Raw genomic sequence first — 14,723 nt, 5'->3', positions numbered from 1 at the left:
CAATGTCAGTAAAATGTGTTCAAAACAGGTATCACTGTCAAAAAATTTTTTAATGACTACAAGTTTCCATGATACAAAAAGAAAAAAAAAACAGATATCTCAAAAATAACAGTGGAGCCACTTAACAGGTGTAAAAATAATCATTTTCAATTGCAAATAATGTGCAAACATGTCACTCCTTGAAAAATTAGATAAGAATAGTTAATGAAAAATCTATTTGTTACTTAAAGTCGATTTGTTATTTTTATATGCTGAATTTTTTTTCTTTTTTCAAGTTTTTATTTAAATTCCAGTTAGTTGGGGCGCCTGGGTGGCTCAAGTGGTTAAGTGTCCAACCTCAGCACAGGTCAAGATCTCGTGGTTCGTGCGTTCAAGCCCCGCATCAAGATCGGTGCTGACAGTTCAGAGCCTGAAGCCTGCTTCACATTCTGTGTCTTCTTCTCTCCCTGCCCCTCCCCTGCTAGTGCTCTCTCTCTCTCTCTCAAAAGTAAATAAACATTTAAAATAAATAAATAAATAAATAAATAAATAAATAAATTCCAGTTAGTTAACATACAGTTTAATATTAGTTTCGGGTGTAGCATTTAGTGATTCATCACTTATATATAACACCCAGTGCTTACCACAAGTGCTTTCTCAATCTCCATCACCCATTTAACCCATCCCCCCACCTACCTCCCCTCCAGTAACCATCGGTTTGCTCTCCATAGTTAAAAGAGTCTGTTTTCTGGTTTCCCTCTCTCTCTCTCTTTTTTTTAACCTTTGTTCATCTCTTTGTTTCTTAAATTCCATATACGAATGAAATCATATGGTACTTATCTTTCTCTGACGGACTTATTTCACTTAGCATAATACTCTCTAGTTCCGTCCACATTGTTGCAAATGGCAAGATTTCATTCTTTTTTATGGCTGAGAAAAGTCTATTTGCTATTAAGGATTGCTGGCTTCATAAATCTTTTTCTTCCTTTAATATTTGTAATAATCACCCTTTAAAAAGCTAAAATAGCAATTTTCTTTTATTTCAACAACTTCAATAAAAAGTCAGAGCAAAATATTAATACCAAGTTTAAAACTCTTCATTCTTGTAGTCAAAAAGCTACTTTACCCACAAGTGTTAGTAATGTCAGTAATGGCATACATCTCTATACTTTCCTTCTAATGTATTTTAGGATTCAATTCTATGTTACTAATTGCAAACCCAATTACCTGCAACTCTTGCTTCCTGGACAAATTTCTAAGAAAACAGACCTAAAGTCTAATACTGAGATGTGAGTGTCCCTAAAGGCTTACAACAATGGGCTGGATATCATTATAGAACCAGGGTATTGGAAAGTAATCCAGAAATAACTTGGTTCACCATTTCTCAACAGTGTTTCTATTACATGCTTTTCAATAAAAGAGTTATATAGTTAGGCAAGTTTAAAGATCCTAAATAATCTATTTCCCCCTGGAAATTCACAATACACATTGGCATATTAAAAGTTCTGCAAAGTCTTGAACTACAGAAATCTCTTTAACTCAGTTTAATCCAATTTTCCCAAACTTTCTTTAGCACTTAACCATTCATGAATGAAACACACTTTGGGAAACAATGATCTAAGACAACCTATTTTATGTATTGAAAAACTAGGGCCAGAAAAAATTTAAGAGACTTGTTCAAGATTACCCAAATAGGTAGTAGCAGTCAGTCCCAGAATGCAGACCCCCTGGGTCCAATATAGGGTGCTTTCTATGATCACACTCTGCCTTTCTTCCACCTCATAGAAACCTTGGAAATTATTAACGGAAAGTCTGTTATGAAAATGAAACCGAGAAAACCCAAGTAGATACGAGTATGTTCTTATTAATTTCCATGCCTTTCCAGCTGATATTATCAAAACATTTTTTAAAATCTTGGAGGTGTATAAATAAGGAAGGGAGGCTTGTAATTGATAGATGGAGTGGGAAAATTGCCTTTTCCTCAGGCTATTGTTATTCAGATTATGTTTATATGATGAAAAGTTGAAAAAAAAGATGATAGCTTCTAAGTAACAAACTGACACCCTCAGTGTCTAAGGATCAAATTATAATGGATTGGACTACTGTGAACTAGGTACTATGTGTCAGAGATTATTTTGGGCGTGTGTCTGACAACTGATTCTTAAAATGCAAAATAATACACTATACAATGTAGTCTCTCCACAAAACATGTCTGTGCTTACTTAGTAAATCCTAATACTATAAAATGGAATTTTTTCACATAGAAACTTATCTAAGCCTTAATTTATTAAACCTTACTTTAAAAAAATACGCTTTAACATTTTAAAATAAGTGTTGTGTAGCATTATTGTCCTGTATCAGAATAAAATTAGTCAAGTACTTCCTATTAGTTTAATATTGTGAAATGGTTAATTACAGAGTAGCAGAATGACTTCCATTGGTCCCTTGAAAAAAACCTTAGTGACCCATTTTGTACCAATGGGTTATGAAAAAGAAAAACAAACATACTGCCAATTTGATGGGTTTTCTTAGTGTGTAGAAACCACTTTTGAGAGATACTTAAGAAAGCTTTATAGGTTTTTAAGATATACATCTCCAAATTATCCCACATAAAAATCTTGGTGAGAGACTAGAATTTTGGAATAGTCTTCATATAATTCATATAATTATTGATTTGTTCAAAAAATGTGCAGTTTAGTATTTGTAACTCACAGCCATCCCCCATTTTTTTCATCATTTAACTCTTTTTCTTTGTGAGAACAATTTTTTTCTACTCAGATTGATTACAGAGAAAGAATCATGTGTTGTTAACATTTCTTCACAGCTTCATGGTACCTCTCTGCTGATTTTTACATATGCCATCTTCCAGTCTTGTCCTTGATCGTCTGAACTTCAGTTCCAGGAAGAATCCTAATAGCCTCATTACTCTGTCCCATAATGTTATTCCTGTGATCATATTGGCTACATGGCAAAAGGATTTTTCAGATGTAATTAAGGATACAAATCAGTGACCTTAAGAGAGACTATCTAGATGGACCCAACCTAACCACATGAGCCGTATAAAAGCATACAGTTTTTTCCAGTTGATAGCAGAAATGCAAGTCAGTGAGATTTCAAGTATTATGGGGGATCTGGCATGCCATTTTTGCCTTTGAAGATGGAGTGGGCCATATGTTGAGGAATATGAACAGCCTCTGGGAGTTGAGAGCTGCTCCCAGCTGATAGCCAGCAAGGAAATGGGAACCACAGCCCTACAATCACAAGGAACTGAATGCTAACAGCCTGAAGAAGCTTGGAAATGGATTCTTCTCCCAGACAAGGTATTTTTTTTCTTTAAATAAAGAATAGATGTTAAAATTTGTAAAATACCCATATGCACCTAGAAATACTCCTATCATTTCTCTCCCTTCATCTATTAATCTGTACTTGTGTTCTTGGTATGAATCCAAGAGGGTATGAACTATTACTGCATTAATGTGCTACTAGATTCTAACTGTCATTATTCTCTTTAAGGTCTGTGCAATGATGTGTGAAATTACCCTGTAGCCTTCCTTTGTGATGCTAGTTTTGTCAGGTATATTAACTGATATTAATATACCCATTCCAACCTGCTTATAATTATTGTTTGTATGGTATGTCTCCTATCCATTTCTTTTCAACCTATCTGTCTTTATATTTAAAGTTAATCTCTTACAAATGGTATATAACTGAGTAAATCTTGCTTTATTAATCCAGTCTGATAATCTCTATCCTTTACCTGCAGTGTTCAGTCCATTGATATTTAATGTAATTATTAATGTGGTAGGATTTAGCTCTATCAATGTAGTATTTTTTTTTGTTTTACTCTTCCATTCTTTCTTGAACTTTTTAATTTTTCAGGATTCTCTTTGTCAATCTAGTGACAAAGATTATCTCATTTTTGGATAATGAGTGTTATCTCATTTGGTGTTATCTCATTGTTTTACTCAGCATTTTCCTAATTATTCATGAGATTCTCCACTTTTGTATAGGTTTAACTATGCAGATATCCCTTCTGTGGATTTGGTCAGGTCTTTTGCCCACTTTTCTGTTGGGTTATCCTTCCTTTTCCTTATTGATTTTGTAGGGTTCTTTACATATTCTGGTTATGAGTCCTTAGTTAAATATGTTGCTGCTTTCTTCTTCCACTCAATACTGCCTTTTTACTATCTTAAAGGTTTTTTCTTATCAACACAGACTCTTAATTTTAATGTGGTCAAATTAATCCTTTTCTTAACTGCAGTGCTTTTGTGTTTTAAGAAAACTTTCTCCATTGCCAGAGACCATGAAGATATTATTTTCAAAACTTCATTATTTGGCTTTTCATTTAGCTCTTTATTCCATCTGGAGTTATATTTGTGTGTGGATATGAGTTTGGGCCTAAATTTCTTTTTTTCCATAACAATAATCAATTTTTCGTACACATTTATTGAAAGACCATCTTTCCCCCACTGATATACAGTGTCACTTTTGTCATGAATAAAGTGCTCACATATGCATGAGTCTATTCTGGGTTTTTTATTCTATTCCATTGGTTTATTCTCTGATCCTTGTCCCAAAATACCATATTTTAAAATTTTCTAATACTTAAAGATGCTTTGATTGTTCTCTCAACAAATTCTTCTTTATGAGTGTCTCATCTATTCTTAACTTTTTATCTCTGTATCAATTTAAATTACCTTGTCAATTTACACACACAATTTTTGTTATTATTTTGACTAAGACTGCATTAAATTTATAGATCTATAAGCCAGTTTGGGTAAATTAGTAGCTTTACAGTATTGGATCTTCCATTCCATAAATATAATACATCTCTTTACTTATTTAGGTCTGTTAAAATTTCTCTCAATAGTGTTTTTAGGCTTCTGCATAAAGGTCTTACACATTTTTTTATAAGATCTGTTTTATTAGATATTTTTCATGCTAATGCTAGTATTGCCCATTTTAGATTCCATTTTCTAACTGCTTGTTAATGATATATGGAAATATAATCTGATCTTCATAAACTGCTTATGAACCCAGGAGCTTTGCCAAACTCTAAGTTCATAATATTAATATTAGTGAATAATGACATTTCCCCCACACTCCTACACATTTCTATTTCTAGACTTACTGCTCTTTCTAGGATGTCCAATATAATGTTGAATAGAAGTGGACACCCTTTTCTTTCTCCCGCTTGAAAAGGAAAATCTTTTCACTTTTTCCAGTTAAACTTAAACCTGTTGTAAATTTTGATAGATTTTGATAGATTGGGGCAGCTGACTGCTTCCTAATTTACTAAGAGGACTTTTTAAATCATGGATATTGAATTTAATCAAATTCTTTTTCTGCATCTTTTGTGACAATCTTATGATTTTTCTCCTTCTATCTACTAATTGGTAAGTTATGTTAACACATTTTCTGATGTTAAACCAACCTTGAAATCCTCACATACATCCAATTTGACCATGATATATTATCTTTTTACATTTTCCTGAATTGTTTTTAAATTATTTTGTTTAGGATATTTGCATCCATGTTCATAATTGAAGCTGACCTTAATTTTCTTTTCCCATCTTGTTCTTGTTGGAGTTTTCTAAATTTTCAACTTTTTCAAGATTTTGCTAGACTTATAAAACAAGTTTGAAAGTTTCTCCCCATTTTCTTTTTTTTTTTTTTAATTTTTTTTTAACATTTATTTATTTTTGAGACAGAGAGAGACAGAGCATGAACGGGGGACGGTCAGAAAGAGGGAGACACAGAATCTGAAACAGGCTCCAGGCTCTGAGCTGTCAGCACAGAGCCCGACGCGGGGCTTGAACTCACTGACCGTGAGATCATGACCTGAGCCGAAGTCGGCCGCATAACCGACTGAGCCACCCAGGCGCCCCCCCCCCCCCCATTTTCTATTTTCTGGAAGAGTTTACAAGATTTGGAATTTTTCTACCTAAATATTGGGCAAAATTCATATTTTATTACATTTGGGCCTGGATATTTCTCTGTGTGTGTATGTGTGATAGGTTTTTAATGATAAATTCAGTCCTTTATAGTAATATGACTCTTCAGATTTCCTTTCCTACTACAGGTTTATCAAGTTGCATTTTTACTGGAATTTGTCCGTGTCAATCAAATTTTCCATTTTATTGGTACAAAGTTGTCAAAAATATCTACTTATCTTTTTAGTGTTTGTAAGATCTAAAATGATATCCTCCTTTGAATTCCTGATCTTGAATATTAGTGTTTTCTTTCTTAATCAGACTGAGATTAATCAATTTTACTAATCTTTATAAAGAACCAACTTTTAGCTTTGTCAGTCTTATCTTTCATATGTTTGCTTTCTGTTTCATTAATTTCTGCTTTCATGTATAACACTTTTTTTTACTTCTTTTCTAACATCTTAAGATGGCTATTTAGCTTATTAATTTTCAGCCTGTTTCTCTTCTAATATAGGGTTCCCTCTAAGTAGTATTTTAGCTACATCCCACAAATTTAAAAATATAGTATTTCCACAGTCAAATTTAAGTACTTTTTAACTTGGATTTTGATTTCTTCTTTAGCCCCAAAACTATTTTTAAATATGTATTTTGGACCCAACCTGGGAAGATGAGGAGCAGTTGGATCACAAACTCATCCCATCTCATGGACACACCTAGATAATAGCCACATCAGTGCAGCCAACCCAGAAAGCAATCCAGGAAATGACAGAACCGACTTTCCACAATTAATAGTAGAGTGGAGGTCATATAGAAAGAGTGGAGGTCTGGAGATGCAGTCAAGAACCAGATTAACCACAAACGAGAGGAACATTACAGGCATGGAGGAGAGGAGCAGACTCCACACCAGGCACACCAGGCATGGAAGCCTTGCAGGGGAAAATTAGTCCCCATAACATTTGGCGTTGAAAACCAGTGGCACTTAACTTTGTATTTACAGTCAGCAAAGCTTAACTCCAGGTACATTGAAAATCATGGACTTAGCTCTAAGAGAACTGGAGACTGATAGGGAAACTGAGTCCCAGCCTCTAAAAAGCCAGCAAAACAAATAACCCCACTGAGCTACAGCTAAGAAGCAGCAACTTAAAAAGTGCCTGGGGTATGCATGAAGAAGATTTATTTATTAATCTCAGAACATGCACTGGAGGGGCAAGGATGTTTAGAATACTTCTCTAAGAACAAAAGAGCTGGCAGGTGACATTTCTCTCCCTTGCCCAAACTAGATAGCCAGACAATTGTAGGAACTGGCCCAAACATCCTACAACCTACTTTGCTAACACTATGTACCCTATGCCCATGTTCTCCTGCAGATCCACCCCATCCAAACCATCCCATCAGCAGGAGTCCCTTCAAAGTGACTCAAGCCCCAGGGAGAGGGGAAGATAACCACACACACCTGTTCGACTGTGGCCTCAGCAGTGGACGGGGGCAGACATCTGGTCTGACTGCCCACCCTACACACCAACAAAAGTGTCTCATGATAAAGCAGGGAGAGAACCCTGAAGGTCCAACAGATGGACTGGGGGCAGGCATCTGGTATGACTATAGGCCATATCCAACTACAAGCCCCAGACTGACCTCTTACCAGCTCAGAGAACAAACCCTCCCCAGTATGCTCACAACATGCAAAGTGGGCCATTGCAACCAACTGAACAGAAGGCAAATGCTGCTCAGTCACAATAGGAGAGCACATGCAACCCACATAGGAGACAGCCCTGAAGTGCCTGGTTCTGGTGAACAGGGGACAGTGAGCTAGAAGGCATCACAGGGCCTCATCTTCATAAGGCCACTACTTTCAAGATCAGGAGATGTAATTGACTTCCTTAATAAATAGGCACACAGAGAGTTACACAAAATGAGAGACAGAAGAATATGTCCAAAATAAAAGAACAAGACAAAATCATAGCAAGAGAGCTCCGTGAAATGGAGATAAGCAGAATTCCTGATAAGGAATTCAGAGTAATGGTCAAATGGAAAGCAACCAAGCTGAACAGGAAAAAGAAAATAAAATAATAAAAAATGGGAATAAGTTAAGGAAACTTAGCAACATCATCAAACATAATAACACTCACATTATAAGGAGCCCAAAAGGAGAAGAGAGAGAAAAGAGGGTAGAAAATTTATTTGAAGAAATAATAGCTGAAAACTTTCCTAATCTGGGGAAGGAAACAAATCCCAGAAGCACAGAAAGCCCCCAACAAAATCAACCCAAGGATTTCCACACCAAGACACATAATAACTAAAATGGCAAGACGTAGTGATAAAGAGAGAATTTTAAATGCAGCAGAGAAAAGATAATCTATATACAAAAGAAATTCCATAAGTATATTAGCTGATTTTTCAGCAGAAGTCCAGAAGGCAGTAGCATGATATATTCAAAGTGCTAAGAGGAAAACAATCTACAAATAAGAATAGTCTACTGGACAAACAAAAAGAAAGGAGTTCATTACTACTGAACCAGCCTTACAAGAAATGTTAAAGGGAACTCTTTGAGTGGAAAGAATGGCCATAATTAGGAGTAAGAAACTTATGAAAGGAAAAAATTTGCAGGTAAATGCAAACATAATAAAAGCAGTAGATTAATCACTTATAAAATCAGTGTGGAAGTTAAAGCACAAAAGCAGCAAGATCAATTATATTTATAAAAATCAGTCAAGGGGTTAAAAAATAAAAGAATGAAAAGTATGACATCATATACATAAAACATGGGGGGAGTAAAAATTTAGTGCTTTTAGAATGGATTCAAACTTGAGCAACTGTCAACTTAATATAGACGGCTATGTGCATAAGAAGTTATATGTAAACCTGATGGTAATCACAAATCAAAAACCTGTATTAGATATGCAAAAAATAAAGAGAAAGGAATCCAAGCATATCACTAAAGAAAGCCAGCAAACCACAAGGGAATAGAACAAGAGAAGAAACAGAAGAACTACAAAAACTATAAAACAAGTTACAAAATGGCAATAAGTACATACCTATCAATAATTACTTTGAATGTAAATGGACTAAATGCTCAAATCAAAAGACATAGGGTGACTAAATGGATACAAAAGCAAAACCCAGGGCGCCTGGGTGGCTCAGTTGGTTAAGCATCCAACTCTTGATCTTAGCTCAGGTCTTGATCTCAGGGTCGTGAGTTCAAGCCCCACATTGGGCTCCATGCTGGGTATGAAGCTTATTTTAATTAATTAATTAATTACTTTTAATTAATTAATTACTTTAATGAATAAATGAATTAAAAATAAATAAAAAGTGAGACTTACTTATAAACTGCCTATGAGAGACTCACTTCAGACCTAAAGACACATACAAATTGAAAGTGAAGGGAAGGAAAAACATGTATCATGCAAATGACAGTGAAAAGAAAGATGGGATAACAATACCTGTATCAGACAAAATAGACTTTAAAACAAAGACTGTAACATGAGACAAAGACGCACACAACATAATGATAAAGGAAACAATCCAACAAGGGGATAAAACAATTATAAATATTTACACACCCAATATAGGAGTACATAAATATATAAAGCAACTATTAACCGACATAAAGGAAGAAATTGACAGTAATGCAATAATAGTAGGGGACTTTAACACTCCACTTACATAAATGGGTAGATCATCCACACAGAAAATCAGCAAGGGAACAGTTGCTTTACATGAAACATTGGACCAGGTGGACTTAACAGATATATTCAGAATATTCCATCTAGGGGCACCTGGGTGGCTCGGTCAGTTGAGCGTCCAGCTTCGGCTGGGGTCATGATCTCGCGGTTTGTGGGTTCGAGCCCCACATCGGGCTCAGTGCTGTCAGTTCAGAGCCTGGAGCCTGCTTCGGATTGTGTGTCTCCGTGTCTCTCTGCCCCTCCCCCGCTTGTGTTCTGTCTCTCTCTGTCTATCAAAAATAAATAAACATTAAAAAAAATAAAAAATTTAAAAAAAAAGAATATTCCATCCAAAAACAGCAAAACACACATTCTTTTCAAGCGCACATGTAACATTCTCCAGAATAGATCACATGCTGGGCCACAAAACAAGTCTCAATAAGTTCAAAAAGATTGAAATTATATCATATATCTTTTCCAACCACAATGGTATGAAACTAGAAATCAATTACAGGAAAAAAAAATCTGGAAAGGACACAAACACATGGCAGCTAAATAGCATACTACTAAACAATGAATGGGTCAACCAAGATACTAAAAAGGAATCCCCCCCGCAAAAAAAATGTATGGAGATAAAATGAAAACAAAAACACAATGGTCCAAAATCTTTGGAATGCAGCAAAAGCTATTCTCAGAGGGAAGATTATAGTAATATAGGTCTACCTCAAGAAGCAAGAAAAAGCTCAAATAAGCAATCTAACTCTACACCTAATGGAGCTGGAAAAAAGAACAAACCTGAATTCCAGTAGAAGTAAGGAAATAATAAATAGAGCAGAGAAAAAATGAAATGTAAAAAATGAAATATTATTACTAAAAACTAATAGAACAGATCAATAAAACCAGGAGCTGGTCCTTTGAAAAGATCAAGAAAATTGATAAACCTTTAGCCAGATTTATTAAAAAAAAAAAAAGTGAGAGAAAGACAGAGGACTCAAATCTAAAATAAACAAAATCAGAAATGGAGGAGAAATAACAACCACCACCACAAAAATACAAAGAATTATTAGAATATTATTAAAAACTACATGCCAGCAAATTGGACAACCTAGAAGAAACAATTAAAACCCTAGAAACACATAACCTTCCAAAACTAAGTCAAAAAGAAATAGAAAATTTGAACAGACCAATTACTAGCAACGAAATTGAATTGGTAATCAAAAAAACTCCCAACAAACAAAAGTCCAGGACCAGATGACTTCCCAGGCAAATTCTACCAAACACTTAAAGAAGATTTACTACCTATTCTTCTCAAACTCTTCCAAAAAATAGAAATAAGAGGAAAACTTCCAAACTCATTCTATGAGGCCAACATTACCTTGATTCCAAAACCAGACAAAAACCCCACTAAAAAGGAGAATTACAGGCCAACATCCTTGATGAACATGGATGCAAAAATTCTCAACAAGATACTAGGAAATCAATCCAACAGTACATTAAAAGAGTCATTCACCATGAAGAAGACACAAAGAAATAGAAAAACATCCCATGCTCATGGATTGGAAGAACAAATATTGTTGAAATGTCTATACTACTCAAAGCAATCTACACTTTCAATTCAATCCCTATCAAAATAACACCAGCATTCCTCACAGAGATAGAACAAACAATTTTAAAATTTGTATGGAACGAAAAGTGCCCAAATAGCCAAAGTAATGTTGAAAAAGAAAACCAAAGCTGGAGGCATCTCAATTCCAGACTTCAAGATGTATTACAAAGCCGTAATCATCAAGACAGTGTTGTACTGGCACAAAAACAGACATATAGATAAATGGAACAGAACAGAGAATCCAGAAATGGACTCACCAATGTATGGCCAACTGATTTTCAACAAAGCAGAAAAGAATATCCAATGGAAAAAAGACGGTCTCTTCAGCAAATAGTGCTGGAAAAACTGGACAGTGACATGCAGAAGAATGTACCTGGACCGCTTTCTTACACCATACACAAAAATAAATTCAGAATAGATGAAAGACCTAAACATAAGACAGGAAGCCATCAAAATCCTAGAAGAGAAAACAGGGAACAACCTCTTTGACTTCAGCCACAGCAACTTCTTACTTGACATGTCTCCAGAGGGAAGGGAAACAAAAGCAAAAATGAACTATTGGGACCTCATTAAGATAAAAAGCTTCTGCACAGTGAAGGAAACAATCAACAAAACTAAAGGGAAACCTACGGAATGGGAGAAGATATTTGCAAAGGAAATACTGGATAAAGGGTGAGTATCCAAAATCTATAAAGAATTTATCAAACTCAATGCGCAAAAATAATCCAGTTAAGAAATGGGCAGAAGATATGAAGAAATACAGATGCACCTATAGACACATGAAAAAAAAATGCTCAACATCACTCATTACGAAGGAAATACATATCAAAACCACAATGAGATAGCACTTCACACACACCTGTCAGAATGGCTAAAGGTAACAATTCAGGAAACAACAAACGCGAGTGAGGATGCAGAGAAAGGGGAACCATCTTATACTGTTGGTGGGAATGCAAATTGGTGCAGCCCTTCTGGAAAACAGTATGGAGGTTCCTCAAAAAGTTAAAAATAGACCTACCCTACGACCCAGCAATTTCACTGCTAGGTATTTATCCAAAAGATACAAAAATACTGATTTAAACGGACACACGCACCCCAATGTTTATAGCAGCACTACCAACAATAGCCAAATTATAGAAAGAGCCCTAATGTCCATCAAGTGATGAATGAATAAAGAGGTGGTATATATATACAATGGAATATTACCCAGCCACCAAAAAGAATGAAATCTTGACATTTGCAATGACATGGATGGAACTAGAGTGTATTTTGGTAAGCAAAATAAGTTCATCAAAGAAAGATAAATATCATATTATTTCACATATGCAGAATTTAAGAAACAAAACAGATGAACATAGAGGAAGGGAAAGAAAAATAAAATAAAAACAGACAGGGAGGTAAATCATAAGAGACTCTTAACTATAGAAAACAAACTGAGGTTGCTGGAGGGGAGGTGGGTGGGGGGGTGGGCTAAATGGGTGATGGGCATTAAGGAGGATACTTGTTGTGATGAGCACTGGGTGTTAATATGTAAGTAATGAATCATTAAATTCTATTTCTGAAACCAATACTACACTATATGTTAACTATCTTAAATTTAAATAAGATGTTAGAAGGAGAAAAAAAAAACAAACCACCAACGGGCACCTGGGAAGTTCAGTCATTTGAGCATCTTACTCTTGATTTCAGCTCAGGTCATGATCCAAGGGTCATGGGATCGAGCCCCACGTTGGGGCTTAGGATTCTCTCTCACTCTCCCTCTGTCCCTCTCTCCTGCTTGCTCTCTCTCTCTGTTTAAGAACAAAAACAAAACACCCCACCTACCTATTTTCTGTTTATAGACTTCCATTCTTGTAAAGGTCATAATAGAATACTCTCAGTGTGTATTTCACTCTATTTTTTTTATTTCAAGCATCAAGAAAACAGTATCTAGAATATGAATTTGGCTTAGTTTTATAGAATTGGTTATACTCCTGTTTGACTAATCTCTTAATTTTTCTAGACCCCATACAGGACAACTTGCATAAAACTCTAAAGAGAAAAGAAGGCTAACTTCACTTCAGTCTCCTGTAGAAAAGCTCTTAGGGCACAGGCAGGTTGCTAAGGTTATTTTAACATCCTTCTGTGTTTTCTGCTGCAGAATAAGTTATAATACCTGATTACAGACATGGAAGAGTAACCTATTCAACCAGCAAGGACAGGCCATAATGACAATATCCATCTTGGCAGTGGATTCTCCAATCTCTGAAATTTTCAGATGACTACAGCCCCAGCCAATATTTTGCCTGCAGCCTCATGAGACATCCCAAGCTAAGCCATCCAACCAAGCTACTCCTTTATTCCTGATCTACAGAAACTATACAATGTTTGTTTTTTTAAGTCACTAAGTTTTGGGGTTGTTTTTAACTCAATAGATAATACACCAAGTTTCTTATACTTTTCTTCCAACAGAATTGCTGAGAGGTCCCTCTCCAAAACCACTCTCCATAATGGATCTTTTCTCATTACTTTAACCATAACATTGTTGCCTCTCACCCAGATTCTCAGAGTCTGAATGAGGGTCTGCCCTCACTATTTGCCTGATGACTATTCTCCCAATCGATGCCCACACAGCAGAAAAAGTCTGGCCCAGAAAAAAAATCATCTAGAAACCCAAATCTTAGAACATTTAACACCCTACTAGCATTAGCATCAAAATGTCTAATAAAATAGATCTACTTTTTAAAATGTAAGAGTATTATGCAGAAACCTAAAAACACTATTGAGAGAAATTATAACAGATCTAAATAAGTGTGGAGATATATTATGTTCATAGAATGGAAGATCAAATACTGTAATGCTATCAATTCACCCAAATTGGTCTGTATATCCATATATTCAGTGTGGTCATAATTAAGATGGTTAACAGAATTGGGTGTGAAACTGACAAACTGATTTAAATTGATATGGATATAAAAAGCTAAGAAGAAATTAGACACTCATTAAGAATATCCCAAGTATGATAGCCAGTCTCCAAGATGGCCCCTAATGGTCCCTGCCTCCTGGTATTCATGACCTTGGGTAGCCCCTCCCATACTGAATAGCCATAAGATATTGCAAAATTAACAAGGGCGTGATTTCTGAGCCTAATTCATAAAAGACATTGCAACTTCTATCCTTTTTGCTCTTGGACCACTTGTTCTTTTTTTTTTTTTTTTTTTTTTTAATGTTTATTTATTTTTGAGAGAGAGACAGACTGACAGAGCACACAGGGGAGGGGCAGAGAGAGAGGGAGACAGGGAATCTGAAGCAAGCTCCAGGCTCCAAGCTGTCAGCACAGAATCCAACGCAGGGCTCAAACCCACAAACTGTGAGATCATGACCTGAGCCAAAGTCAGACATCGAACCGACTGAGCCACCCAGGCTCACCTTGGACCACTTGTTCTCTGGGAAGCCAGCTGACATGTTGTAAGGTCATGCAAGCAGCCCTAAAGAGAGGCTTACACAGTGAAGAACTAAGGCCTCCTGCCAACAGCCACGTGGAAGAGCCTGAATGAGGGT

This window comes from Panthera pardus, unplaced genomic scaffold (genome assembly GCF_024362965.1).
Source record: "Panthera pardus isolate Hobbes unplaced genomic scaffold, ASM2436296v1 HiC_scaffold_13, whole genome shotgun sequence".
NCBI classification, from domain to species: domain Eukaryota; kingdom Metazoa; phylum Chordata; class Mammalia; order Carnivora; family Felidae; genus Panthera; species Panthera pardus.
This window is presented reverse-complemented; position numbering follows the sequence as displayed.